The 26,456-nt window shown below is 41.7% G+C and overlaps 1 protein-coding gene and 1 long non-coding RNA gene across 7 annotated transcripts in view; one reads left to right on the forward strand and one right to left on the reverse strand.

Annotated features, from left to right (window-relative positions):
• Nucleotides 1-614: 614 nt before the first annotated feature.
• Nucleotides 615-26,221, reverse strand: LOC138159438 (uncharacterized). The gene is made up of 3 exons (XR_011167898.1): nt 26,086-26,221; nt 5,959-6,132; nt 615-1,962 (listed from the first exon to the last, which is right to left on the reverse strand). It is a non-coding gene; the product is annotated as an uncharacterized lncRNA (long non-coding RNA).
• The window catches only part of ATF7IP2 (activating transcription factor 7 interacting protein 2), an 89,727-nt gene continuing 89,471 nt past the window's right edge, over nt 26,201-26,456 (forward strand). For 4 of the 6 annotated variants that reach the window (XM_069085717.1, XM_069085751.1, XM_069085760.1 and 1 more), the window contains exon 1: nt 26,202-26,374. The gene's annotated coding sequence lies outside the window, so the exon portion shown is untranslated. Of the gene's footprint in view, nt 26,375-26,456 lie in introns of all 6 variants that reach the window. The other 2 variants (XM_069085779.1, XM_069085786.1) reach the window with 1 other exon arrangement.

The following is a 26,456-nucleotide window of genomic DNA, read 5'->3' on the forward strand; positions in this document are numbered from 1 at the left end:
CCAGAGAGGTCACTTCCTTATCATAGGTCCCTGCCCACCCAGCACATCTCTGATAACACTGCTTATCACTGATCTATACCCTCCCCTGCTTTTTTCTACATTTTCCTAGAAATCTCCTTATGTCCCTATCTCCCACTCCTCTGGTGCCAGTTGCCCCCTGTGGCTCCATCTCTCCCCTCCTCCTTTCCATACAGGAAAAGTAGTTCTTTCAAGTACTAAATAGTTTCACCTCTATCCCTTGATATGACCTAGGAGCATCACACTTATCCCTATTCCTCTGTTTCTCTCCTTATTTTTGTATTTATGTATCCTCCCATGTTGTAATGCAGTCCCATAAAAACAAAAAAAGCATTTCTTTACATGTGGGCTGGGTGTTACTAAGTTGTGTCCAGTGTTCCCTGTCTATCTCTTCAAAGTTACTCTCCCAAATTTCCACCTTTACAAGTCTCCTTCAGTACATTTATAAAGAAGTGTTTTACTGTTTTGTTTTCACTTCATTACTTGCCTACTGCATTTATTCACTCTGGCATTTCTGTTGTTTGGGATGCTAGAGAAGCAAATAATCTCTTCAGTTCTAATTTCCTTTCTAAAAAATATTTCAATTGCTTCCTTAATATTGAGTGGCCATCTTTTTTTTTTCTGTTTGGTTAAGCCCAGATTTATAGGGTAAGTCACCCTGTGCTACACCTGGACCTCCATACTCTTTGGAACACATTCTTTCATTCCCTCCTATATTTTTTAGATAGTGCACAAAAGAATTGCTTTATGTCAAATATTCTTTCCCTTAAATCTGAAAGTATTTCTCCTGATCATTTGCAACTGAACTGAATAAATTTAAACACTGTATGTCTTGGAGTTTCCATCATTATTTTGTTTTTATTTGTTTCCTTTTTTTTTCTGGAGGTAATCTGTGGATTCTATTAGAATTTCGCTATCTGCTATCAGAAGTTCTGGGCAGTTCTATTTTATCATTTCCTTCATTATAGTGTTATGTCCCCTTGTGTTCTTTGGGACAATGACTCTTAGGTTATCTCTATGCATGTCTTTAAAATCATGTTTTGCTTGGATAACATTACATAGTCTTCTAATGTTCTTAGTTTTTTTTTGCTTCTCTTCTTCTAGATTGTCTTTTATTTCTGTATATTTGCATTCCCAATCTAATGACCTTTCTTTTGTTTCTTTGGTGAGGCTTGCCATTGAAGATACACATTCTTCTATTTTACTCATTTTTTTCTGTGCAGGACATAAATTCCACATTCACAATCCTCATTTCTCTTTTAATACACTCAAGAACCCAATTTCCACAGGGTCCTCTGTATTCATTCATCAAATGTTAGATCATTTCCTTCAGTTTTCAGTAGTTATTCATAGATGCCTGAGCTCATTTACCAGATCCTGAAATCATTTTCCTTCTGTTGCTACTCTTTTCCCTTTTGATTTGTCTATGTTCAAGATCATTTGAGTTTTCTTCTTGAATCTTTGTTATTTTCAGTCTTTCCCCCACTATTTTCCTTTTCACTCACTTTCTGACTCCCTTATAACTAGTTTTTGTACTCCCTCCTATGATTGTGGTTTACTTTGGGTTAGATCTCAAAATATCTCAGTCTCTTTCAATACTGGACAATTCATTGTTCAACAGCCTATTTTGGGTGGTCAGAATTGGTCCCAGTTAGATGCAGAGCTGTTTTCCATAGGTTTGGTGGAGTTGGTACAGAGTCCCTCCACACACGGTTTTCTGTTTTGGTGATCGGTCCCACTCTCAATGTTCTTCAGTTCTCAAGTGCAACATTAACAGTTCAGAGCTTTACAGAATTATTTCCTGTTACTGACTTAAGTATTTGCTATGACAGTACTTCCAAGTTACAGCCCCTACCAGACTTTTGCTCCTATAAGAGCTGTGGCCAAGTCAGCAGTTGAGGTCCAAGTAAACTTCTACAACCTGAAGCTGAGGCTTCCACGGTACTGAAAAGAAGACAGAAAGGAAAGTGCTGAATGAGCTGGGTCAGAGTCAATTCCTGGGTTTCAGATCCTTTTGTTTTTACCCTCTTTTTAATTTTGGGTGTCCTAGATCATGAAAACAGTTGAAATTGCTTTATCTTTGGCATATAACTTGTTTTGTAGAGTTTTGAAAAGTCTTGGGGATCAGAAAAAAAAATGCCTCCATCTTGTTGCATGCATAACATGGATTTTCCTTTAAGAGACTATTAAAATTCTCCTATGAATCAATCAGGACCAATTCCACACAGCCCCGCCCCCCGCCTTCAGAAGTTCCCTTTATAGATCTTTTTCCTTTTTTAAGATTGAGTCATTTAAGATCTCTAATTGATCTTCTAAATTTAGATGTTTAAAATTCTTAATGTATCCCACTTTTTCTTCAGTGTTCTCAGTTTTGTACATATGTTCTAGTTATTCCCTTTATTTCTTCTGTTTTTTTTGTGATTTCCCCTTGCTTATATGTTATTTTATTGATTTGATTTTTTTCTTGTCTTCTTTTTAATCATATCAGCTATGGATTTATCAATTTTGTCTTTTCAAAGAATCATATTTTATCATTTTAATGGAATTTTTGTTTCAAATTCATCTATTTCCCGTCTACTCTTTAAAATCTCATTCTTTGTGCTTGTTTTAGGGTTTTTTTTACTAATCTTTTGAAATTCATATTCAATTCATTAATTCTCAAATTCTCAATTTTCTATTCTTTTTCAATTTTATTAATGTATGTTGAAAAGGATATAATTTTCCCCCTATCAACTGCTTCAGCTACATCCCAGGAATTTTGGTATACTTTTTCATCTTCAATTTTTATGATTTATTCTTTGACCCTCTTATTATTTAGGATTTCATTATTAAGTCTCCATTTGGGTCTATATCTTTTGTTTGTGGTCCCTGAATCAATAACTATTTCTATTGTGTTATGAGCTATAAAGGCTATTATCAGCTACTTTCTGCCTTTTATACTTTTTGTAATGCCTCTGTGCCTTAAGACATATTCAATTTTGGTAAGAGTTCCTTTTGGTGCTAAGATATATATATATATATGTGTGTGTGTGTGTGTGTGTGTGTGTGTGTGGTATTTCTTTTGCAGTCTTATACGGACAACACCATATATAAGTCTTTTAACTTTAGCTTCTCCAGCAATTTGTTCCCTTATCTTTCTGTTACATTTATCCAATACTTAAGAGAGGAATACTGAAATCTTCTATTACTTTTGTGTTACTCTCTATGTCTTCCTGTAGGTTATATTTCCTTTATGAGTTTGGAAGTTCAGGCATTTACAGCATGTCATTTTATTACTGATATTGGTTTGCTGTCTATGGTTCTTTCCAGCAGAATGTAGTCTACTTGTTTATTCCTTTCTGCTTTAAAAATATGTTTTTCTTTGTCAGATAGCAGGATGACAATCCCTGCTTTTGTTGGATTCTCAAGATGCATAGCAAATTTCTTTCTAGCTTCTCAATGTTATTTTGTGTATGTTTAAAAAAATGTTTATTGTAAGCAATAGTTATTTTCTCTCTCTTCTATTAAAAAAAACAGTACTATGTTCCTTCAGTTACTTTACATTCCCTTCATCACTGATCCCCACATGTCATTTGTTACACCTTTCCCTTTGTAATTTTGCTTATTAGTTCCTTTTTCTTTCCTGCTTTTATCTTGATATTCAATTCTTCATGTTTTTGTTTTCAGTTAATAAAATAGATTTCCCTTTTCCATTCCTTCTATCTCATAGGGTTGTTTAATTTCATTTTTTTTTTGGCAGCCCTTTCTATAAAGGATTCATTATCCACCCTGTCTACTCTAGACCCACATTCTCTTGTTTGCAAACCGTAAAATTACCTGGTCTCCTCTATTCATGTTGTTCCTCATGCTATCCAAATTTCAAGGTATCCATTTAGGACCCACTATATAGTTTTGGCCACTATCGTGTAAGTTTGTTCCTCATTTTGTTTTCCATTATGCTTCACTCCAGAACAAAACCAATTGTTGCAGGTGTCAGAGAGGACACTGACCCACAGTGGGTCCTCCCTCCCATATCCCTGACTAGGCAGCCCACCACTGATCCATACTCTCCTCATGTTGTCATTTTCTGCCTGTCCCTCAAGTCCATGCCGTCCCACTCCTCCAGGTACTATTTGGCCCCAGGGGTTCCAACTATCTCCCTTGCCAAAATGGGACGATTAGACTTTTCAAGCACCAAATCCTCTAGACCATACCTAGTCTAAGGTCCCCAGTGCCCTTCACAGAATATCTCTCTTTATGAATAGAAACATTCATCAGTGGAAGCCCTTCCCACCATAAAAAGAAGGCTTCTTTCCTATTGTGATAAAAATCTGCTTTCTCACAACCATACATTATTGCTACAAGAAAAACTACAGCTTTGGCTAAACAGACCTTTGTCAGTAAGGTGATGTCTGTGATTTTTTTTTAATGCTGTCCAAATTTTTCAGAGCTTTACTTCCAAGAAGCAATCATCTTTTAATTTCATGGTTGCAGTCACCATCTGCAATGATCTTTGAACTCAAGAATACCAAATCTGATACTGCTTCCATTTCTTCTTTTATTTGCCAAGAAGAAATGGGATCAGCTGCCAAGATCTTAGTTTTTTTGATATTAAGCTTCAAGCCAGCTTTACGTTCTCCTCTTTCACTCTCATCAAGACGCTTCTTAATTCTTCACTTTCTGCTATCAGAATGGTATCATCTGCATATCATAGATTGTCAATACTTTTCTCAGTAACCTCAATTCCTTGCTTTGTTTCATCCAGCCTGACATTTCACATGACGTACTCTGCATATAAGTTAAATAAATAAGGTGATAATATAAAGCCTTGTCATACTCATTTTCCAATCGGAAAAAAAAGATCAGTCTACACATAGACATCACCAGATGGTCAACACAGAAATCAGATTGATTATAAACTTTGTAGCCAAAGGTAGAGAAGCTCCATTGAGGCATATCTCAGAAATATTGTGGGTTTGGTTTCTGACCACGGCAATAAAGCAAATATTGCAATAAATTGAGTCACATTAATTTCTTTTGTTTCCCAGTATGCATAAAAGTTATGTTTATACTATATTAGTCTATTTAATGTGAAATAGTATCATGTCTTTAAAATGTACATACCTTAATTTAAAAAATACTTTATTGCTAAAAAAAAAACAATGCTAACGTTATCTGAGTCTTCAGTGAATTGTAATCTTTTTGCTGGTGGAGGGTCTTACCTCGATGTTTGCTGACTGATCAGGGTGGTGGATACTAAAAGTTTGGGTGACTGTGGCAATTAAAAAAAATAAGACAATGAAGTTTGCCACATAGATGGACACTTCCTTTCACTTAAATACTGATTGACTCTTCCTTTCACTTGAACACTTAGAGGCCTAGGGTTATTATTTGTCCTAACTTCAATATTATTGTACCTCAGGGAGAAAAGCTGAGAAATAGCCAGTCACTGGAGCAGTTAGAACATACACACAACATCTAACGATTACGTTCACTGTCATGTATGGGCACAGTCCATAGCATCCCAAAACAATTACTATAATAACATCAAAGATCACTGATTACATATTACCATAATAGATGTAATAATGATGAAAAAGTTTAAAATATTGCAAGAATTACCAAAATGTGACAGAGACATGATATGAGCACATGATGTTGGAAAAATTGTGCCAGTAGACTTGCCTGATGCAAGGTTGCCACAAACCTTCAGTATATAAAAACAAAACAAAAACCACAAAATCTGCACAATGCAGTATCTGCAAAGTGCAATAAAGTGAAGCACAATAGAACAATGCCTTGCAGTCAGTTAAAACAAGACCTGGAAGCGACTGTGGCTCAGATCACAAGCTTCTTATTGCAAAATTCAGATTTAAATTGAAGTAGGGGAAACTGTCGGATGATATAGGTATGATCTAAATAACATTTAATTGATTGGCACAGCTTAAATCAGTTACTCACCAGATAGACCAACATTCTATGACTAACATTCTCTGGAAAGTACTGGGATGGGCAAACATCCTGTCACCAAATTTACTCATATCCTCTGTAAAGTCCCATAATACGTCATTTCTGGGAGGGCAGGAAGTTTATGGTTTACATGCTAGTTCTTAGAACCACTGTGATTGGAAAGCACTGAAAAAGAGGAACAAGGTATCTAGAGTTATTTTCCTGTTTCCTGTCATCAGGCAGCTTGCAAAACATGTGGCAAACTACAAGGGTGGAATAGGCAACTGAAGTTACCAACATAAAGGAACTAACTATATAATGAAGAGGCCCAACCAATACACTTATTGATCAATTAAATCCTGTGAAATAGAGTGGTAGAAATCTTATTCAGATGCAATCAGCTTATTATGAACTGATGATGAATCAGTGCTAACGGTCAACCAATTTTCAATCCCATATTTCTTCCCCCCTTTTTCGATCTTTCCCCCTCCTCCTTACCAACTGCCTGTAGATTCTTTTCTTTTCTTTTTTTTTAAAGCAATTGGGGTTAAGTAACTTACTCAAGGTTACACGGCCAGTTATTTCTGGGTGTGGTGCTAAGTATCTGAGCCCGGATTTGATCCCCAGGTCATCCCGAAACTGGAGCTGGTGCTCTTACTCACTGTGCCACCTGGCTGCCCCTAAGCAACTGGGGTTAAGCAACTTGCTCAAGGTTACACGGCCAGGTGTTTCTGGGTGGGTGCTAAGTATCTGAGCCCGGATTCGATCCCAGTTCTCCCAAATCTGGGGCCGGTGCTTGTGGATTCTTTTCTTACTGAGACCACAGAGTTCTCCTCACTGCTGGTCCTTGATGTGACCAGCAAGCATACACATTACTCCTTTGTTCCCCTCCCCAACTTCATGTACCCTCTCCTATTATAATGTATTCTCACAAAAAACTTTTTTTTTTCACCTATAGGCAGGGTATTGCCAGGTTCTGTCCATAATGCTCTAGACCTGTTTCTTCATTGTGACATTCACTAGACTTCTGCCTTCACTCCTATTTTCTTGGGTACATTTAGAAATAAGTCTCTTATTGATTTCTCCATTGTCACTCTACTGTTGTTGATGTCCTTGTCTACTGCATCTATTCACTTTTTGCATTGTTTGGAGTATTGGAGAAGCAAATCTCTTCAGCCCTGGTTTTCTTAAAATGTTTCAAATACCTTTTAATTTTAGAAAGCCTATATTCCCCCCAACCCCACCCCCATGGTTAAGTTCAGATTTGCAGGATAGGTCTCCCTAAACTAGCTGCATCATAAACTCCATTAGTCTTTCTAACACATGACTCCATTCCCTCCCATATTTCCCAATAAGGGGATGACAGTCTTTTATTATTCAAATTTCCTTTCCTTTGTTGAAGGTGTTTCTCCTGATAAGTTGCAGAACTTTTTTTTCTGAATTGTTAAATTTAACTGATTTGTGTATTGAAGTTTGCAGACTTTGATTTTTTTCTTCTTCAGGCAATCTGTAAATTCTTTCGATCAGTATTTCATTTCCTGTGTTCAGAAGTTCTAAGCAATTCTCTTGTATGATTTCTTGTACATTATGGTATTCAGGTTTTTTGGTCCTACTGTGTTCAACTCAGAGACTTATGTTACCTAAGTTGTCTCTATGTAAACCCATCTTTAAGATTAGTATGTTTTGCTTTCAGTGAGCCTATTTTCTTTTAATATTTTTATTCTGTTTTTCTAGGTTGTTCTTCACTTTGTCATATTTGTATTTCCAATTTATTATTTTCTTTTTTATTTCTTTGGTGAGGCTTGTCATTGGAGATTCTGCTTTTTCTATTCTTCCTATTATCTTTTCTGTGTAGAGCTCAAAATTCTGCTATCATCATTCTCATTTCTCTTTTGAAGCACTCATGAATAGCACATTATGTTTCCATGTTCTCACATTCCACAGGGTCCTCTGCCTCATTAAATGTTGGATCATTGGGGGCAGCGAGGTGAAGCAATGAATAGAGCACCAGCCCTGCAGTCAGGAGGACCTGAGTTCAAATCTGGCCTCAGACACTTAACACTCACTAGCCATGTGGCCTTGGACAAGTCACATGATGGCAAATCACTTAACCCCAAATGCCCCCCTGTATCAGCAATGCAATATTCACAATGCCTATGGAAATTACAGATATGCTGATGTAATTATCCATCACAAAATATATCAGGCTTGCTATATGGGGGAATAAGCTAGAAAATTTATTAAAATACCAAAAGACTGAGTCCCCAAACCAGAAAGTGAAAGCCATCAGAGTAGTTATGAAATTGGCACAGGTAGATAAAGTAGAAAGCACCCACATTCTCAAGCCTTTAAAACAGAACAGGCTACCTCAGGCAAAGGTCCTCCTCTCCCCACTCACAGCAACCACCCAGCATCCAGGAAGCGTGCTCCCAGCAGCTCCGGCCCCTGGCAGTCCTCAGCAGGAGTCCTTAGCAGAAATTCTGGCTGACTCAAAAAGGGGTTCACGCTGCCACTGCCACTGCCTCTGCTGCTGCTGCCGCCGTCGCCGCCTCCACTGCTAGCCACCGCTGGAACTCTAGCCTGGCTTCTGCTTCCTCTTGCTCCTCCCCTTCCTGCTACATCAGCAAGTCCAATGGGGCATGGAAGATCTTTAAATCCCATAACGCTTACACTCCCTTCTCCCTCAAAAAGCAAAAAACAAAAGTTGGATCATTTTCCTTTGTGTTGCAGTTTATTCATTGATACCTGAACTCATTTAATAAATCTGGATGCCATATTTCCTTCTGTTGGTAATGTTTTTTCCAATCTGATTATGTTCACATCTTTGAGTTTTCTTCTTTTGGAGATCTTTGGTAATTTCAATCCCCACTCTCCCCCTTATTTTCCCCTATTGCTTACATTCTGACTCTCTCTCCTCTCTGAAGGTGGTTTCCTTGGAGGCTAGATTTCAAAGTGTCTCAGCTTCCTTCCAAACCTGGCAATCCATGGTTCAACAGCCTAGGTTTCTGCCCCAAGTGACTTTTGGGTGGATAAAACTGGCTCCAGCTGAATGCTAAGCTTTTTCCTTCAGACTTAATGGATGCTTCCCAATCACATTCCCAACACACATACTATCTGACCCTTTCCTTCTCTTTCTTAGTCATCTCTCAATACAGGCAAATCAGACATTTGCAGTGCTGGTGCTATGGGATTGTTTATCCAAGCATAATTGGTCTTGGCACACAACAGGTTTCTACATCTAAAGGGCATTGTCTGGCTGTCATGTCCTAAGCAAACTTACATAGCCTGGGATCAGGGTCTCTGTAGGGAGCTAGACATCTGATTCAGAATCCAGGTAGTTCTTTGAGGCCAGCTCGGGTTTTCCTAGTGATGCGGCCACATGACAGAACCTTCCTAATTGCCTGAGATCCAGGGCTCTGCCCTTTTCTGAGATATTAGCCAGAGGATGTTAGCTCACTAAAAAATTACTAGTACATTTAGATAACTACACATCTTGCATGAGAACACTAGATAAAGAAAGGACATGATAGCCTTCAAGGTCTGCTTGATGTCATGGGAATATAATGACCAATAGTTACCTTCTTTGTCTCTTTGCTCTATAAAAATCTTGTTCTGAGAATCAATAAATGGAGTTCTATCCTTAACTGCCTGCCTAGCCTGGTTTATATTTCTCACATCTCTGCTCACACTTGATGCCAGCTGGCATCAAGTGGCCCCAAGAGGTCTTTATGGCACTGGAAAGAGGGAGAGGGAACTGGAATTTAAGGTTGGGTTTTGTTGCAAACCTGTATATTGGGTCTTTGGATAAGCTAGTGTATCCTCACTGCCAGTCATAGTTCAGGAGTTCGGGGAGGGGTTCTGATAGAGTTTAGCATAGGCATTATTAGTTCATGGGTTTAAGGTTTTTATTTTTCACCTGCTTTTGGATTCTCAGTATCCCAGACCATGGAGACAGCTAAGGTTGCTTTGACTTTTTAGCATAATTTCTGTTTTGGAAAAGTTTGAGAGGACATGAACATCAGAGAAATGTCAATTTTCCATCTTGTTGTTCATGTGACCCAGAATCCTTCCAGGGTAAGTTATTCTCAATGGTAAACCTATGCCTATTATCTTTTGGAATATTGTATTTTAATATCTCCTTTAGCTTTTAGGAGAAATTGGTAGGTTTTTTATACTGGTTGATGTTTTCTTAGATTTATTCCTCTCCCTATCTTTAGTTTCTGAATTGGGTGTTTGGGGTGTTAAGGGAGGACAAGCACTTCTGGTATGAGGGATTATCAAGCCCTTTTCAGGGCTGTCCATCCACCTTTGGTATCCACCCACCTCTCACCCGTGGTTCCACAAAGCTCCAGCATGTACAGCAGCCACAGCCTGGTAAAATTTTCTCAGCATATGTGGCTAAACCAGGTTGAGGGTAGCCAACAGGCCTCAGACCATAGGTGAGTTAGTGACAAAGATGTCTACCTTTGCCTGATGGAATGGGTAGATGAGAACAATTTGTTTTGATGTCTATGAAAGAGCTTGGTCAGACATCAAAGATGCCAAGATTATCACTGCCTCCTGAGCCACTAGCAGTCATCTTGACTTTTGTTTTGCTTTTTGGGTTATGACAACTCTGGAGAACACAGTAAGGCTGACAACTCTGAGCAACTCTGCTTCACTTAAATCAAATTTATCCACATGTCAAAAGACATCATCTATTTTACCATTTTTTACCTACCACAAAATCCTATGGCAACAGGCAAGTGAAAAGCAGCAGGTGGGGATACCCTGGGAGCTATAGCCACAACCCTGTGCACAGGTGACTCAGGCTGTCTTCTTACTGGACTGAAGCAGCACTGGGCTTCAGCAGCCCCCTGGATTTCTGATCAGAAAACTTTTTAAAGACTGTACTATGGTACAATCCTGGTGTTAGAAAAGGTGACCTAAAAATTTTGCTTCATCCAACTCTGGCTTGCTTACCGAAGTAGGCAGGGATTTCACCTTATGGTTGAAACACAAAAAATGTCCAAAAACTTTTGTGAAGATGATTCCACTTATCATCAGTACGTGGAATGTGTGCACACTTATAGACAACATGAAATCCAGTACTTGAAAGATGAACAGCTCTTGTTGCGAGACAACTCAGCAGGTATCACATCCAAATGGTAGCCTTGAGTGAAACAAGGCTGCCAAATGAAGGCCAGTTTACAGAAGTTGGAGCTAGATACATGTTTTTCTGGAGTGGCCACAGTGATAGGGAGTGCCATGATGTTGGCATAGGTTTTGCAATCAGAACTAATCTAGTTGACAAGCTTGTATGCTTCTCAAAAAGAATGAATGATAGTGTCATGACAATGCAATTGCCATTTGCATGAAAAGTGCCATGCCACAATTATCAGTGTGTAAGCTCCTACCATGATGAACCCTGATGAGGTCAAAGAAAAATTTTGTGAAGACCTGGAGTTCCTCATCAATATGTCAAGAGAGGACAAGCTTATAATTTTGGGTAACTTTGATGCCAGAATAAGCACATGGCACAATAAGACATGGCAGGGAGTCCTTGGGAGGAATGGAGTTGGAAAGAGCAACAGCATTTAATAGACTATGCATTGTAAGGAGAAGAGACAGGATGTGAGAGTGACAAAGGTCATGTATGGCAAAGAATGCTGGATTGATCACAGACTTATCCTCTCCAAGCTAAATATTCACATTCAACAAAAGCAATGGTCCAAAGTCATCTTGCCTTAATGTCAACAGATTAGAGCACTTCTCTGAGCATCAACACTTTGTTGCTGAAGTGGAGGGAAAGGTAAGCCAACACATGGTTGGCAATGGTGGAGCAGAAAAGCAGTGGGCCACTTTCAGATGTTTGGTGTACAGCACCAAATACTCATGTAGGCTAGTACAGTCAGAAACTTCAACATTGGTTTGACAAAAATGATGGGTAAATTCAGAAACTGCTAAATGGAAAATGAAAACTCCACAGGATTTACTAGAATGATAGTTCATCTGTCTCTAAGAAAGCAGCATTTAACTCCATCAAAAGCAAAGTGCAAACAAAACTTAAGAGAGATAAAGGATTCTTGGCTCAGTACTAAGGCAGATGAAATTCACTTTTATACTAAGAGTAACAATCTAAAATGCTGAGGCAGCCAGGTGGCCAAGTGAGTAAGAGCACCGGCCCCAGAGTCGGGATGACCTGGGATCAAATCCGGGCTCAGATTCTTAGCACCACACCCAGAAATAACTGGCCGTGTAACCTTGAGCAACTTACTTAACCCCAATTGCTTAAGAAAAAAAAACAAAAAGAATACAAAATGCTTTTATGATGCCTTGAAGGCTATTTATGGGTCAAGTGCATCTCAACTACTCAGGACTTATGGAGCCACATTGATTAGTGATAAAGACATGATTCTGGAGAGTTAAGCTGAACATTTCTCAACAGAGTATCATCAATCAATGCTGAAGCCATTGATCATTTACCTCAAGTTGAAGTCAATCCCTATCTAACCAAATTTCCAACTGAAGAAGAGGTTTTGAATGCCACTTGGCTCTTCTAATATGGTAAAACACCTGGTGCTGATTTCTCACCACCTGAGATTTACAAGACAAGGTTATAAGGCAAGAAGAAGTCATCATTATCTCCCAGGAGTTAAAGGTTGCTTCCACTGTCCATTTTTATAAAGATAAGGGAAAGAGGTTATCCTGTAACAATCACAGACCCTCCCTCTCTGTCATTGCTGACAAGATTCTTGCCAGAGTCCTCCTTAGTAGGCTGATCCTTCACCTGGAAGATGGTCATTTGCCTGAGAGCTGGTAGGGCTTCAGAAAGGGCTGAGGAAAAGTTGATATGTATATTTGCTGCTCAACAACATAAGGACAGATGTCAGGAGCAGAATGTACATTTATAGATCTAATGAAGGTCTTTGACACTGTCAGTCATGAGGGCTTGTAGAAAATTATGTCAAAATTCGGTTGCCTGGAGAAGTTCATCAGTATCGTAATTAAATTTCATGACAGCATGCTTGCCTGGGGTTTAGATAACGGACAATGCTCTCAATCAGTCACCTAAGGAGTAATACAGGGCTGTGTACTTGCTCCTATGCTTTTTAGCATAATATTTTCTAGGATATTGTCAGATACCTTCTATGAGGATGAAAATGGCATCAAGGTCAGCTACTGCATCAATGGTAAATTATGTAACTTGAAAATGCTACAAATCAAGACTAAAGTGGAGGGAGAGCTAGTGCATAAATTTTTGTGTCTAGATGATTGTGCCCTCAATGCAGCCTCTTGGGCTGATGCAAAAAAGTATGGATCAATTCTCTTATGTTTGTGCTAATTTTGGCATAAAAACACCAAGAAAATAGAATCTACACCAGCCAGCACCATACCATCCATATATAGAACTATCAGTTACAGCAAATGGAGAAATTTTGAATGTTGTGGATAAGTTCACTTATGTTGACAGTATATTTTCCAGGGATGTACACAAAGATGATAAAGTTACTGCATGCGTTGCCAGACCTAGCTCAGTGTTTGGAAGGCTCTGAAGGGAAGTGTGGGAGAGGAAAGATATTAGACTGTCTATTAAATTGATTGTCTAGAGAGCCCTTGCACTGACATCATTGTTGTACACCTATGAAACCTGGACAGTATAACAACACCATTGCAGGAAACTGAATCACTTCCATTTGAATTGGAAGGTTCTGGAAGGAAGATTCTGAAGATCACCTGGAAAGACAAGGTACTGAACATTGAGGTCCCTTCTTGAGCTGAAGTGCCAAATATTCAAATTCTACTGCAGAAAATGCAACTCAAATGGGTTGGCCATGTTGTTTGAATGCCAAATGTACGTTTGCCTAAAAGACTATTTTATGGAGAACTCACATAAGGCAAGTGCTCACATGGAGGTCTGAAAAAGTGATACGAGGACATTCTCAAGGTCTCTCTGAAGAATTCTGGAATCAATTGAGAGGCATGGGAGACACTGGCACTGGACAAGACAGCATAGCACACCCACATCAAAGAAGATGCTGTGCTCTATATGCAAAGTGGAAATGCAGTCGCTCAAAAGAAATGAGACGCGCACATTTAGAGATAACTACACTCCAAATATTCCTATGTACTATTTGTACCCGAACTGTGGTATCCGACCTAGTGTAGTTCTGATTAGCCACAGTCAGACACACCACACCCTGACCTCAGCATAACAATGCCATTCTGGTCTTCTTTGAAAAGGAAGGGCAATAACCAACCAACAAGCAAAGCCCCAAAGGAAAACACAACTTGGGCACTGGGCCAACTAGAACTCATTCTAATAGGAGAAGAAATAAGTACCTTCTCCAACCTCTAAAGTGCCATCATTGACTCTTCATCTTCTGTATTCAGTCATTTGCCTTATCTTGTTGATTGTCTCTTGGCAAAATTTCTTTTATCTATTCCTTGTTCTCTATACACACAGCCACCACCCTAGTTCAGGCTCTCATCACCCTTCTTCAGGACTATTACATTAGCTTCCTAATTGATCTTGTGGAATACAAGGAGAAATAAAGTAGTTCCTGCCTGGCTCAACAAATTACCCCATGTCAAATTGTAGGCCTAAAGTTTCTCTTATAAAATTCTCCTGCTTCCCTTGAATTACCTAACACTCATTTCTCAACTTCCCAAAGAAAGTAGCAGAAGGGCCCGTTCTGCTTCTTTGCCTATATTGTTATTCTAAAGTTGGGGAGAAAAAATCCTGCATATCTATATCTCCGAAGGTTACAAAAACCTGTGTGTCTCTATTTCTTTTTTTTCAGCTCTGGTCACTGCCTACTTAGAAAATCCCCCAATAGTCTTCCTGTTTCCATATCTGTTCTCTCTAGTTCATTCCCAATACAGCTAGCCGAGTGTTATTCTTAAGGAACAGTTCTGGTCATTTTACTTCTCTACTCAAAAAGCTCCAGAGGTTCACTATTGCCTCTAGGATCAAATACAAGCTCTTCAACTTAGCATTTAAAGACCTTCACAATCTTACTCCAGTATACCTTAGTAGGCTCCTTTTCATGCCCCTAGGTTCAGCCTAACTGGCCTACTTCTTGTTTCTCATACACTAGAGTTTATCTCCTCTAACTTTTACAATCTCTGAGAATCAAAGTTCAGCTCAAGTACTATCTCCTTCATTTTGTTCATCCCCTCTGAGTGGAACAAGTGAACATATTCTCATAAAGTAAAGGAGACAGTCACCAAACCTGAGCTGGGAGTTAGTCCTGATAGGCCCAAATTTTATTTTAATTAATTAATTAATTTTTGCTGTTTGAAGAGCAATTGGGGTTAAATGACTTGCCCAAGGTCACACGGCTAGTTTTTATGTTAAGTGTCTTAGACCAGATTCCAAATTTTATTTTTCTATAGAATGCCCAGTCTTGAGGAAAACAAGAAAAGCATCAAATAATATATCTTCCAGGTGTTTCTGTAATTGCCTACTTTTGGTAAACAAGAACAAGTAACATGTAATCTGTAACCACTTACTTCTGATAAATAAGGAAAATAATTGAAATATGCATTTGTGTTGGGTAAAAGGTTTGCAAGGACACACCTTCCCACCAATGGGAATGAAGGTCCAGATACTGGGGAGGGGATTTGGGGTTTTTGGGTTGTTCTAGAGTTGTTTGTACAAGGGTATATAACTGCTTACCTGATTTCTGTAATTTGCCTCCCTACACGGGTACATGTTCTGGGTAGCTGATGCCCAACTTTCCTGAGACTTGCTTAGAAATAAATAGCTTCGCGGGGTGGCTAGGTGGCACAGTGAGTAAAGCGCCAGCCCCAGAGTCAGGAGGACCTGAGTTTGGTTCTGGCCTCAGACACTTAACACCCATGCAAAAAAAAAAAAAAAAACTAGCCATGTAAACTTGGGTAAGTTACTTAGCCAAATTGCTTTTAAAAAAAAGAAAGAAAGAAAGAAATTGCTTCTGTTTCTACCTGGAGAAAACTCTGAATTTTATCTGGGTAAGGGGTCTTTGCAGGGGGAGAGGGAGATCTTTATCCCACACAGTTGGGGGCTCGTCCGGGATTCTCTTTACTTGGGGGAGGGGGGGCCTGCCCTCCCAGGAACCAAGGCTGAGTGTGCACCTGGGATTTTCCGGGGTTCCAGATTTTAGAGGAGAGCCACCACCTGTTTATTGAGATAAAATCGGAAGAGAGAGACTTGGAAGAAACAGAACCTTTGTTAGGGCTTTGACGCTAGAAAAGGGAAACTGAGGTGGGAAGACAAGGGCAGTCACGAAAGTTGTGCATATGCAACCCAAAGGTAAGGGCTCAGGCGTCTGGAGGTAATTGGCAACAGGGTGGATTTCAGTGAAATCTGTATACTAAAAAGTATGATACATCAAGGAAAGGACGTCACTAAGCTTCCCAGGTGACTGAGGAGGTAGGGCGACCTTCCTCAGATAATTCGACTGAGTCTGTAGTTGACTTGGGGAGTTCGATAACAACTGCCAGAAACCCCTCAGAGATGGGAGGGGTACAATTTAAGCCTGCGCAGTCGGAGCACAAATATGAGTTACCTGTAGATAGTCATTTAGGCAATTGATTGCAAAATTGGAATGAACTACCAAAACATAAAGGGAAAGACAGGAAAAAGATGATCAAATATTGTTGTTTTGTTTGGGGTGAGGATATAGGAGGTGGCACTATCTGGCCAAAATTTGGCTCCTCCAAAGATTGGATATGTCAAAAGCTAAATTTGTATGTAAATAATAAGGAACATTTCAACATGGAGGAGAGCACCTATGCAGCACTCTGGGTGTCGGGACATAACAGATGGTGGTAAAGAACGAAGAGAAGGAGGTTAACTCTCATCCTTGGGACTCTCTTCTCTCTTTACCCCCATCTTATACTCCTCCTCCTCTACTGGCCGCAGCAGCAACCCCCCACCCTAGGGTTCCAGACTATGATCCTATGCCAATCCTCTCTGGAGACAAAACCAGGGAGAGACCTTATTAATTTACAAGAGCCCCCTCCCCATGGTCCTCTACTGAAGAAATTGAGACATCTCTTAAAGGATCAAAAAAATCTCCCTTTGGAACCAAAACCATCCACTGTACACCCTCCCTTAGCTCTAAGCTCCCACATTCCAACCCAGGATATTTCCCCTGCCACACCTACTTGTGCCTCGGGACCCACTATGTTCCCCCTAAGGGAAGTCCCTTTGGCTCAGGGAGTTCTTGGATTTGTGAACACTCCTTTGAGTGCTTCCGAGGTTAGAAATTTTTAAAAGGAAGTGAAATTTTTCATGGAGGACCCAAGTGGCCTCTCATAGCAACTAGATCAATTCTTGGGTCCAAGTAGTTACACTTGGAATGAATTGATGTCCATATTGAATTTTTGGTTCTCCCATGAAGAGAGGGGGATGATAAGAAAGGCTGCTATGGTAGAATGGGAGCAGAGACACCCACCTGCAGCTGGGGTGGTGCCCGCAGACCAGAAATACCCCCTCTTTTTTTTTTTTTAAAGCAATCAGGGTTAAATAACTTGCTCAAGGTTACACGGCTAGTTATTTCTGGGTGTGGTGCTAAGTATCTGAGCCCGGATTTGAACCCCAGGTCATCTCGACACTGGGGCCGGTGCTCTTACTTGCTGAGCCACCTGGCCACCCCTAAGCAATTGGGGTTAAGTAACTTGCTCAAGGTTACACAGCCAGGTGTTTCTGGATGGGTGCTAAGTGTCTGAGCCCGGATCCGATCCACAAGTCATCCCAACAGTGGAGCCGGTGCTCTTACTCGCTGTGCTACCTGGCCGCCCCTGAAATACCCCACTTTTTTTTTTTTTAAACAATCGGGGTTAAGTAACTTGCTCAAGGTTACACGGCCAGTTATTTCTGGGTGTGGTGCTGAGTATCTGAGCCCAGATTTGATCTCCAGGTCATCCTGACACTGGAGCTGGTGCTCTTACTCGCTGAGCCACCTGGCCACCCCAAAATACCCCACTCTTGACCCTTGATGGGACCATAGTGATGCAGTTCATAGAGCTCATACGCAGGACCTTAGAGAGCTTATAATTACAGGAATTGGGACTGCAGTTCCAAAGCCTCAAAATAATAATAATAAAAAAAAACAAAGCCTTTGTGGTGATCTAGGAATCTAGAGCAATCACCAACGACCTTTTCTGAGAGGCTAGAGGAGAACATGGGAAAATGCTCAGGCTTGGATATGAATGATCCTGCCACATAAACCATGCTAAAACTAAACTTTGTGACTAATGTATGGCCAGATATCAGTAGAAAATTTCAGAAAATAGATAGCTGGAACACAAGAACCCTAGAAAGTTTATTAGAGGCTACCAGAGTTTATATGAGGAGAGATGAGGAAAAGCAGAGGCAGAAGGCTAAGCTTAATGCTAGGCTCATGGTCCAGACAGTCCAGGATGTTGTCCAGACTATGGACCGCACGAAAGGTCCTGAGAAGTGGAAAAGGTTCCAGAGTAGGAGGGAGGTGAGGAACAAAGGGAAAGCACCCCAACAGTGGGAGAGAAAGGAAAATGGGAGGAGTTCTGTCATGTGTTGTGAGTGTAGAAAGGAGGGACATAGGAGGGCTAAGAATTGCCCACAGCGGCAGATTAATCAGAAGATCTATTCCCTGATACTGTCAGAAGACTAGGGGTGTCAGGGTGAGTTCAAAGATATAGACTACCCAGAGCCCTTGATAAATTTAAGGGTGGGACCTAATGGAGAAGAAATGGTGTTTTTAATCAATATCAGAGCTGCCAGGTCATCCATAACTCATTTACCAAAAGGAATTAAACTATCCCAAGACCTCCTCAATATCTTGGCAGTAAAGAGTGAGAATTTTATTGTTCCCCTCTCTGAGTTCTTGAAAGTGGAATATCAAGGGGCAATTGCCCTAATCCAATTACTTCTGGTCCCAGAAGCAGGTAAAAACCTATTAGGAAGAGATTTGATCACAAATTTGGTTATTCAATTGATACTAGGGGAACCAGTTAAAATGTTAAATTTGAGGGAAGAGGAGGAACGCCAAATTTGTTCTGAGGTATGGGCAGGCCCCTCTAATAGAGGAAGAATTGATATAGAACCTCTCAAGATTAAACTAAAGGACCCTATAGTGGTGGTAAGGGTAAGGCAATACTCTATATCACTGGAGGGAAGGCGGGGACTCCAGCCAGTCATCCAAGGTTTCCTGGAGGGGATCCTTGCATTTCCCCCTTCAATATTCCCATTCTGGTGGTTCGGAAGGGATATGGGACATACCAACTGGTCCAGGACTTGAGGGAAATTAATAAGATAGTCCTTCCCTCCCATCCAGTGGTCCCTGACCCATGTACCATCCTGGGGATGGTAAAAGAGGACAGCAGGTGGTTCGATGTGGTTGATGTGATAAATGCCTTTTGGGCCTGCCCCTTAGACCCTGGTAGCTGAGACCTTTTTGCATTTGAGTAGGAACATCTGGAGACTAGAAGAAAACAGCAGTATAGGTGGTGCATTCTTCCCCAGGGGTCTACTAAGTCCCCAAATTTGTTTGGACAGAATATTGGAAAAATTGGAGCCTCCTCCTAGAACTCAAGTTTTACAATATGTGGATAACTAATTGGTGACAGGGAAAGAAAGGAAGGAGGTTAGCAAAGCTTCTGTCAAACTATTAAATTATCTGGGATCAGGGGGATTGAGAGTATGAAAGAACAAGCTCCAATCTGTAGAGAAAGAGGTAAAATATTTGGGACATTTCATCAGTGAGGGACAAAAAAGGTTGGACCCAGAATAGGTCACAGGAATTCTTGGGGTTCCCCTCCCAAAGATGCAAAGGGAGTTTCAAAGGTTCCTGGGACTAGTAGGGTATTGTAGGAACTGGATCAATTCTTATGCCACCCTGACTAAACCTATGTGCAAATATTTATTAGAAGAGGAACCTGATAAAACTAGGTGGGATTCAAAAGATGAAGAGGGATTTAAGAAACTGAAGCAGATCTTAGCCTCTCCTCCTGTTCTTGCCCTTTCCTCTCTACAAAGACCTTTTTACTTATTTGTGAATGTGGATAAGGGGGTGGCTCTAGGTGTTTTAGCACAGAAAAGAGGAGGGCAAAGGAGACCAGTGGCTTTCCTTTCAAAGATCCTAGACCCTGTGGCCTAAGGATGGCCAACGTGTCTCCAGGCAGTAGCAGCTATGGCTACGTTGGTAGAAGAGAGTAGAAGGCTGACTTTTGGGGGAAGTTTGGTTGTGGGGGTTCCACATCAAGTAAGAACCATCCTAAATCAGAGAGTAAGGTGGTGGCTCACGGATTCTAGGATCCTGAAATATGAGACCATTCTATTGGAAAATGATGATTTGGTCTTATCTCAGGATAAAAATTTGAATTCTGCCTCCTTCCTGACATCTGGAGGCAAGGCCCACCTTAAGCTAGAACATCATTGCATGGATTTCATCGACCTCCAGACCAGGGGTCGGGGAGATTTGCAGGAATCTCCAGTTCCTGGAGTTTATTCATTGATGGTTCCTCCAGAGTAATAGAGGGAAAAAGAAGGAATGGGTATGCCATAATTCATGGGGACCGAGAATCCTTGTTTGAAGCAGGACAATTGCCTAAGAATTCGTCAGCTCAAACTTGTGAGCTTTATGCCCTAAACCAGGCTCTAAAACTATTAAAGGGAATTGAGAGTAATATCTATACTGATTCGAAATATGCTGGGGGAATAGCACATGTGTTTGGGAAGATTTGGGAGGAAAGAGAGATGGTCAATAGCAAAGGGAAAGAGCTGGCACATACCACCCTGATCACTTGAATCTTAGAGATGATTATCTGAGGCTATAGCCAGAGTACATGCAGGTGGCCATCAGGCCAGGTAGTCCTTTGAGGCTAGAGGTAACTGCTTTGCAGATGAGGGGGCAGGGAGGGCAGGGTCAGCAGAATCTAAGTTAAGTCAGCTGTTGGTTTTAATCCCCTCCTTCCCTTTCTCCTTTTTCCCTCCCTTACCAAAACAGAAAAGCAAAAGGCACTGGCTCTGGGAGCACAGGAGCTGGATGGAAGATGGCTCCTCCCGGATGGAGGGGAGGTGCTAACCAAGGCGCGTATGGGGCAGGTCCTTCAATATCTACAGCAAGGTAAGTCATTGGGATGTCCAGAACTTATGTGATGCTATCTTAACTTGGTATGTAACACCCGGCCTCTACACCTTAGCATGGCAACTGGTGAATGGGTATCTTGTTCGACACACAAGACGGCGTTGCCCTGAGCTCCAAATGGAGGTAGACTCCTGGGCCTTGGGCCTTTTCAGAGCATATGGAAAGATTTTACAGAGCTGCCCACTGTGGGACACCTCAAGTGCTTATTGGTCATAGTAGACCACTTGACTCCTGGGTGGAAACCTTTCCTTTGCCCCGTGCAACTGCCCCAGCTGTCAGCAAAATTTTGCTGATGTGGATTATTCCAAGGTAAGGGATGGTAGAGCAGAATGACACAGATCAGGGAACTCATTTTGCCACATGGATTCTGCAGTTCCTAATCCAGGCCTTGGATGTTGCCTCTGGGAGCTTCATACTCCCTGGCACCCTCCCTCATCAGGCAGAGTTGAAAGGATGAATCAGGAAATTAGAGGGCAGCTCACTAGATTGGCTTTGGAAACTCAATTGCCCTGGACTAGATGTCTGCCCTTGGTTCTCCTCAGAATTCGGACCAGGCCTTGAAAGGACATAGGACTCTCTCCTTATGAGCACCTTTTTGAGCACCCCTACCCTGATAAAGGTGGAGGGAATCTGGACCCACTATTTGATCAGAAGGGTAAGTTTTTAAGAGAATATATATCTTCCCTAACAAAACATTTGCATTCTCTATAAGCTAAGGGGATAATTGCCCAAAAGCCACCTTTGGGATTCGCCATCCACAAATACCAATCAGGGGATTGGGTTTTAATCAGGGATTGGAGGGAAGAAAAGCTAACTCCAATTTTGGAAGGTCCTTTTCAAATTCTGTTGGTCTCAGATACTGCAGTCCGGACAAAGGAGAGGGGTTAGATTCATCATACTCGTGTAAAGGGACCTATTGAACCTCCTGCCACCTGGACCATTGAATCCACTGAACCTGAGAATTTGAAACTGGGCCTTCGGCATTGTCCTAACCCAGACACGTGAGACACTGAGACTCTGGACTGCCTCCTGTGTAGGTGTCAGAACTTCAATCACCTCAAAACACACTGCCCCCTTCCCCTTAATTTCTAATTTTTTTTTCTGTAATCAAAGTCTTTTATCGTATTCTAATGAGAGGAGGCACATATGTGCCTTCCTTCTTCTCTGCATTAGCCCTACTGCCGTTGTTTTCCATTTCCTTGCGAGTAGTTGCTTTCTCCCTCCTGCCTGGAATCATTTTCATTGTACTAATCATGCTACCCCTGACTTTTCTCCTTATAGCGTTCCTGGTACGGCCTACCCCAGTCCCTTGGGTACATCAGGATAATAGTTTTCAAGTTTTAATTCAGACCATAGCTAATGCCTTTAACCTCACTAATTGTTGGATTTGTGGGGGACCTTAGAAGTTAGAATACTGGCCTTGGGTCCCCGTTCCTCTTAGACTGAGTGGCTTCTTAGTAACAGGTCCTCTGTCCACTATGGGACTGGGTTTTACAATAAGTCAGAAGAACATGCCTGGCCCCTGAGACTAGGATGGGGGAATATTGTCTTAGCCAGGATGGTCAGGGGAAGGATTTAGGTTGGAGTCGATGCAAGTGGACTCTTGTAGTGGCAAGCACCCCAAGCGTTCTCAGGGTTTGCTGCCAACACAGGTTCTTAGATCTGCTTTGTGAAAGGAAAGCAACTCAAACTGGGTTAACAAGCTTACTTTAATCAGTCAAACACATATCGTTTACCTCGTTCAGGGGGAAAAGGTCAGCATCCTGAACTTCAAAGTATATAGGCATTATTATCAAGACAGAAACAGATCAAGTAGACAACTTTCCAAACCGTCCAACCATTACATCCATACCAAATCAACATCTGGGTTTCAACATCTGGGTTTTTCAAAGCCGGGGGGCTCTGGACAACAGCTTCCCAGAATCCATATCAAATCACAGAACACTTCTCAAAGTGAGCCCCAAAACAAAGCTACACATCAGAGCTTATATAGCTTTCTCCTGGCTCAGATAATGTAACAACCTTATTGACTCACTGGCCAATCAAGAAGTATCTACTGAAAAACAAGCCTCCCACCCCAGGCTCCAGGTGCACTTTAGCCTAGGGGCAGGGAAGATCTTTAAAATTTACATTCCCATTACAACTCTTAAGGGGAGAATTGTTCTGCTGTAAAGCAGAGCTGCAATTCCATCCATATCAAACTCAGCACTGGCATTTGGGTGATTTGTATTTTTCATTCTTGCTGTACTCCTCTCCAGGTAATCACCAAAAGCAAATATGAATCTTATATTCTAACCACCATATTTAAGTGTTGAGAGCTTAATCAGAATCAGGGAATCATTACTATCCCCCATAGACATTGGGGTTGGGATAATAATTCCAACTTTGGATACTTTCAAGAGTTTTGGAGCCAGGATGATAAAACAGATCCCAGAGTCCCTGGGCCCTTTAAAAGCAAGGTTGAGTGGTAGAGAGCAGATTTTAAGATATGGAGGTGCTGATATAACAAGACTGATACAATCTTTTGGGGAGGGCCTCTGGGGTTTGAGGACCTACAGTTTTACCCCATTGTCCATGGCAATGTATCTGCAATCTTTCCACAGAGTAAGGTACCCCGACCGGCTCTAAAAGGACACTACTGGGTGTGTGGCCTCACCGCCTGCACACATCTTCCCCCTGACTGGATTGGAAGTTGCTATATTGGATTAATAGGACCCAAATTTTTCTTTCTCTCAGGACAGGAAGGTAAACACTTGGGAATAAAAATCTATTTTGATTTAGAAAGGGAAAAAGGAGCCATTGATGCTTCTATTTCCAGTACAGGGAATGCAAATGGATGGGGAGACATTTGGCCACCTGAAAGAATTGTGAAAGTATATGGGCCTGCAACATGGGCACAAGATGGAAGCTGGGGCTACCTAACCCGGTTTATATGCTAAATTGGATCATTAGACTCCAAGCAGTTGTTCAAATCATTGCTAACCAAACCACTCAAACTACTGACTTACTATCCAGATTTGCAGACCAAAGTCAAGAGGCTATTTTATAACATAGGCTGGTACTAGATTATCTCCTGGCAGAGGAGGGAGAGGTCTGTGGTAAATTCAACATTTCTACTTGCTGAATGAAGATCAATGATGTGCGACAAACTGTTCGAGATGTTAACCAAGACATGAGAAAACTCGCCCATGTTCCTTGGCAAACTTGGTCCTCTCCACTTAATCCACCACGTTGGTCCTGGTTCAAAGGAACCTGGTGGAAGCAAGCATTATGGTTACTGCTATCAGAAGCAAGTGGAATTGCTCCCCATATGCCTCCCTTGTATGATGCAATCAATTACAAACACTATACAGAAGACCCTCCCCAAAATGATTAGATTTGAGGGTTCCCACCAATGGGTCTGTCCACCTAATGATTTTAAAAGAATAAAAATGGGAGTTGGTTGATCAACAAGAAGAAAGGTTGGGTCCTGATGGAGGGATAGAAGAAATTAATAGGTGAGGTGAAGAAATTTACCAATCTTGGTGTGAGAAATTTTCTTTTTTTTTTTTTTTTTAAAGCAATTGGGGTTAAGTAGCTTGATCAAGGTTACACAGCCAGTTATTTTGTGTGGGTGCCAAGTATCTGAGGCCGGAACAAATCCCAGGTCTCCTGATGCTGGTGCTCTTACTCACTGCGCCACCTGGCTGCCCAGAGAAATTTTCGAGTATCAAAGAAGGAGGAGGGGTTCCACCGAACAAGGGAAAATATTCTCATAAAGTGAAGGAGATAGTCACCAAAATTGAGCTGGGCTTTGGTCCTCATAGGCCCAAATTTTATTTTTCTATAGAAAACCCAATCTTGAGGAAAACAAGAAAAGCAACAAATAATGTCTGCCGTGTTTCTGTAATTGCCTACTTTTGGTAAACAAGAGCAAGTAACGTAATCTGTAATAGCTTACTTCTGATAAATAAGGAAAATAACTGAAAAATGCATTTGTACTGGGTAAAAGGATTATAAGGACATACCTTCCCATCAATGGGAATGAAGGTCCAGATACTGGGGAGTGGATTTAGGGTTTTGGGGCTGTCCTATCCCACGTACAAAGGCATACAACTGCTGGCCTGATTTCTGTACTCTGCCTTCCTACCCTGGTGCATGTTCTGGGTAGCTGATGCCCGCCCAATTCTCCTGAAAATTGCTGAGAAATAAATAGCTTCTGTTTCTACCAGGAGAAACTTCTGAGTTTTATTTGGGTAAGAGGTTTTTGGGGTCTTTATCCCACACACTTCCAAGTTGTTAATGCCTTCCTGCCCCTGTATTTCTGTTTGCTTTGTTAAGGATTTTAAGTTACTTAATGGCAGAGTCAGATTTTGGTTTTGCAGCCCAGGCACTACGTCCAGCACCTACAGATTTGCATTTTGCTCAACACCTTCACATGAAGGCTTTGATAAAGTTGTGGGGCAGAGAAGCAGCTACAATTATGGCTTTGTTTGCATTGTGACTTGGATAGGAACAGATCCCACCCAAAGTACAGGGGGAGAGCAAGTATAGAGGGGAATCCTCATTGAACTTTGCACTCTCAAGTGCACAAACACACCCTCTACACAAAAAAGGTGCATTGTTCCAGTTGGAGCCACACAGTCATGCACGCACACTCCTTACACAGTTAAGTTCTGTCCACACGCACACACACAAAACTTCTATTGTCCCAGTTGGAGCTCTGCACACGTGTGCACACACGCGCACACACACACACACACCACACAGATCTATTTCCCAGTTGGAGCCCTGCCCTCACTACCCCCCCTCTACACACACACTTTTATTGTCCCGGCTGTAGCTCTGCACGTGTGTGCACACACGCACACACACACACCTATTGTCCCGGCTGTAGCTCTGCACACGGGTGCACACATGCACGCACACACGCACTCATACTTGTACTGTCTCAGTTGGAGCTGCGCCCATGCGCACACATATACACACACACAAACACAAGCCACACCAAAGTTTAAAATGCAAGTGGAACCCTAAACCCCGCCCCCTTCCACACACACACCGTCTCACGCCGTCGCGCAGCGCCCATTGGCTGGACACCCAGAAACGTCGCGGAGAGTCTCGCTGCCATTGGCTTGGCGCCTCGCGGACCCTCACCTCGGGGTGGGCGGGCCGAGCGCGGGGCGGAGGGCTAGGGGGGTAGCTCGCACGCTTCTTTTCCTTCTTGTCGCTCTTCCTTCCTCGGGAAGTTAACGGCTCCCGCCGCCTCCCCGGGGAGACAGACTCGGGCGTCTGGAGGAGAAGGAAAGCCACGGCTCGGGGCGGCTGCGACGACGTCACAGTTGCGCGGGGTACGTTGGGGCTCGGCGGAGGCGCGGCCGGCCGTTTAGAACGCGAGCGTTGGGCGGCGGTTGGCCGGTCCCCGGCCGCGGG

This window comes from Petaurus breviceps, unplaced genomic scaffold (genome assembly GCF_028583685.1).
Source record: "Petaurus breviceps papuanus isolate PSGF00001 unplaced genomic scaffold, PetGlider_PUasm1.0 118, whole genome shotgun sequence".
Lineage (NCBI taxonomy): Eukaryota > Metazoa > Chordata > Mammalia > Diprotodontia > Petauridae > Petaurus > Petaurus breviceps.